We start from the raw sequence: 3,989 nt of genomic DNA, 5'->3' as shown, positions 1-3,989 counted from the left end.
CCTCCCCATTATTTATCTCACCGTACAGAGGGTCGTATATTGAAGTTTTAAAATTGATGTATCATATTTTGAAATTGAGCATATATTTTTTCAAAATAGAAATACAGTCATCCAATTCAACATATTTCCATAGAAAGATATAAAAACTGAACAAAATTTAAACTACTTGAAAATGATCTTACAAGACTTTCAAAATTTAGAGGACTCTGAGTGTGAAAAATATCACTGGGTTATGAAGTGTTCCTCTTTTATGGTTAGATAATGTACTAATACTATACTGAAGCTAATTATACTGAAGCTAACTATCATTTAAGATGCACTGTAATTGATTAAATAATTTAACCCAATTTCCTACATTGTTTATTCAAGGAAATGTGACTAAATCATTTTGGGAATCAATGAAGTGGATTCACATCATCAATACCACCCAGGGAATCTCTACGTATCATTCTCTGAGTTTAAAGTTAGTGATTTTTTTTTCTAGATAGAAAATTAAAGCTCTATTCTAAAGAGAAATATAACAATCAAATAAAAGTTTGACTGAATTCACTTCTGAAGCACGCATGCAATTATCCTCCTAAAAGTAAGGATTCAATTTCAGGAAATGACTCAACAGCAATTTTCTTTTAATGAAACACACTTCAGTCAGTAGTGAATGATGTCGTGACTTCCTTTCAAAGACTTGAAGCATTCCCAAAGGTAAGAAGGTATGATCAGTTTTGAGAAAGGAAAATGAGAAACATAATTTTCTCTGAAAAGAAAACCCCTTTTATTAAATAAAAGAATAAAATGCTTGACAAAGATTTGGAAACCTCAAATACACGTTTTTAGTATGATTAAATGCAAACTGAATACAGATGCTGAAAATCATCATTGTGGAAAGAAAATAGCTCCAACTCTCACACTTGAGATCTGCTTTTTCCATCTGAAAGGAAATTATTATCCCTAAATTCACAACTTTGTGTTTTCAAATGAATGGACTTTTTCTCAATGCTTAACTCATAACCTACACCACACCAAGTGCTATATACATATGTGGCCAGGAAAATGATTTCCCTTGGATTTGAATTTTTACACATTCTTCAATTCACATGCTATTTTCTTTCTTGGTTCAAAGATATAACTTTCCAGTGTTTGGGAAGTGGCTGGCGCCACGCAGAAGGCAACTTTTAAGAGGTTCAGGTGCCTCTCACAGAGAGAGACTTGTGTGGGTGACAATGGCATCTCCTCAATGACCCTTGCCAGATCTGCTATCCTTGGTGAGCGAGAGAGTGGGTCAGAACAGAAGGACAGAAGGTCAGAGTCTATCACGATGCTCAAGCAGCACATTGTGCTGTTGAAGATTCTCCTGTCCTCTTGATTTTCACCCAAGTTTTCCTGATTGAAAACCTGGATGCACCCATTGCCAACTGGGAGGACCAGAGAGCTTTTCAGTGAATAACTGCAAGTTTGTGAGCAGAGCTGGCCCCCAACCTCAACTATACCTTACAGTTTCTCTGTGAGATCGAAGCCCAGAGGGTTGTGCCCCAGAAGGTGTACCTTGAAGGCACTCCAGAACTGGGGGTGATCATGCATGCCATGGTCATCAAGAAAATTATTAAGGCCAATGTGGGCTACAAAGGGATATAGTTGAAAGCTTTATTAATCCTTGAAGGTGGCCAGAAAGCGGTTTTTAAAGCAAAGTGGTATAGCCATGACTATGTGATAGAGGGAAACCATATGTGGGCCATGACTGACACAATGCAGAAGTGGAAGCCTTCCATATGGACAGGATCCTGGGTTTCCTCCAAGCCCCTTTGGTAGTTGGCAGATTTGTTGATCTGCAGACAGAGGTGAAGCTAGTCACCACAGGGCAGCTCCTGAGTACATTCTTGAGTGTAGGAACAACACCTGCTTCTACAAAAAGTGCTACTACTGCTAGGAAACAGAGACAGAAGAAGACACCATGTATGGCTCATGGAAGGCTCTGTCACACTCTGGCTTCCTGACATGTGGCCCCTGCAGAAGCACCAGCACCCCTGAGGCTGGACCTACTGAGAGAGCAAGCTGGACAGGTGGGAAAATGATGAGAGCTATGATGGTGTGAAGAAGACATCTGATATGACTCTGGCCCATGCCTCCAGGACATCATCAACAGGTCTTTGACTACCTGACCAACAATATCGACCACCATCACTACAAGAGCTTTCAGGATGTCAAGAGTGCTAGCATGCTCATCCTGATGGACAAGGCCAAAAAATTCGGGAACCCCCATGCTGGATGAGAGAAGCATTCTATCAGTGCTGCATCATAAAGTTTCTACTTGGAACAAACTGAACAACCTGAAGAATGGGGTGCTGGAGTCAACCTTTTGGTCTGCCATAGTTCATGACCCCATCTCACCCATGCTCTCAGATGCTCACCTAGAAGCCCTAGAGCAGCAGCTTTGGAGTGTGTTGGCTACTGTGAAGAAGTACACTGACCAGTTCTAGACACAGTGTTGATGGAAGACAGGATGCCACTCTCCCACTTGTAGCTGCCACACATGCAGGTGGAACTGGTTTTCACAGAGATAAACAGCAAATCACCCTCATGAGCTCTGAGAATGGGGCAGGAGGGAGGATCTGGAATTTTGGGGGTATTTTCTGTAGCAGAAACTCAAGATACTTCCCAGATGATAGTAATGTTCCTCCCTCCTTTAGCTTCAGCTCCTCCAAGATTGGACCTCACAGAAGATACGGAAATAGTCCCATGACAAAGGACAAACAGAGGTGACTTGGGCTGGTTCAGGTTAGGACTGGTCAGAGCATGTATGTGGTGTTATACATTCCAGCCCTTTCTCCACACCATGGATTTTCTGAGAGCATATTGCAATCTTGTGAGCCTTTTGTCACTGAGACTAATCAACCTGGGAAGCTGGCAGCTTGAGATATGGGGGCAAGTAACACCTGGCATGCCATCAAGCTTGTGGGAACTGGGGAGGGAAATGTCTTGAGTATATATAGAAGGACAGACAGGAAAGATATTGAGCTTTTACATGACTTGGGGGTGGTGCAATAATGTTCTAGAATAACATCAGGAACAGACTAGATTGATGAGAAATGGACTCTCTCAACTGAGTCCATAAAGTCCATCTGGTTTGACAGCAGACAGGAGGCGTCCACATGAACCAAAGAGCTGCCTAGGGCACTTGCCTTTACAGTTTCAGTAATATTCAAGCTGTGTCTCTCTGAGCACCCTTCTGCCCCTCCCTGGCCATTCATTCTCTAGACTCAGCTACAACACTGTGCTGTGAGTGAGATTCCTGCCTCAGCTTCATGCTTCTCACTATTGAAATGTGCTGCAACCTCTGCCTTTGGCCTGTGCCCTGACTCGTTGGCATCCCATGTGTGCCTTTCTTATGGGAAATACCAGCTCACTCTGACATACCTATCAGGGCCCAGCTTGCTGGTGGCTTGAGTTGACTTAGGGAATGTGTCCCGTGGAAGCCAAGAAGAAATAAAGAGCCTTTGATGGAGAAAGGTGACTAGGAGAAGCCTAAAGATTTGGATTTATGTCAAACCCACAGCTCCCAATTAAGTTTTATTTAGATGACAGTTTGTGTTTGGACACAGTGGTTGGTGAGATTCTAGGCCAGTGTTTAGCATGAGCCCATGTGTAGAACATTCTCTGTCTTCTCCTGGCACTCTCTGACACATGCTGTACAAAAGGGCCAACTCCATGTCTGGTGGAGGAATTGGGCCCCTGAGCCAGGGATGTCTCGTTCTTTCTTTCTCTGTTGGTGGGCAGGCTATTCCCACTTGGTCTCTGGTCAAGCAGAGACTAAACTAAAGAGGTTAGGTGCATTTAATACCGACTGCCCTTTTAAAATTGATTTCAAGTTTTCATTCTGATTTTCTCATGTTGAAAGATAACTGAGCAACATTTGACAACTCTAAAATAGTCTGAAATTAAGATTTACTTATGTCTGAGACTCACACAAGAATTGTGTGGGTTATTAAAACTTTATA

At 42.3% G+C, this 3,989-nt stretch overlaps 1 pseudogene; it reads left to right on the top strand.

Moving 5' to 3' along the window:
• Positions 1-1,312: 1,312 nt before the first annotated feature.
• LOC126028356 (glycosaminoglycan xylosylkinase-like) lies at positions 1,313-2,515 on the top strand (annotated as a pseudogene).
• The last annotated feature ends 1,474 nt before the right edge of the window (positions 2,516-3,989 follow it).

This window comes from Suncus etruscus, chromosome 14 (genome assembly GCF_024139225.1).
Source record: "Suncus etruscus isolate mSunEtr1 chromosome 14, mSunEtr1.pri.cur, whole genome shotgun sequence".
Taxonomy (NCBI): Eukaryota; Metazoa; Chordata; class Mammalia; order Eulipotyphla; family Soricidae; genus Suncus; species Suncus etruscus.
The sequence above is the reverse complement of the archived record's forward strand: the minus strand, read 5'-3'. Positions and strand labels throughout refer to the sequence as shown.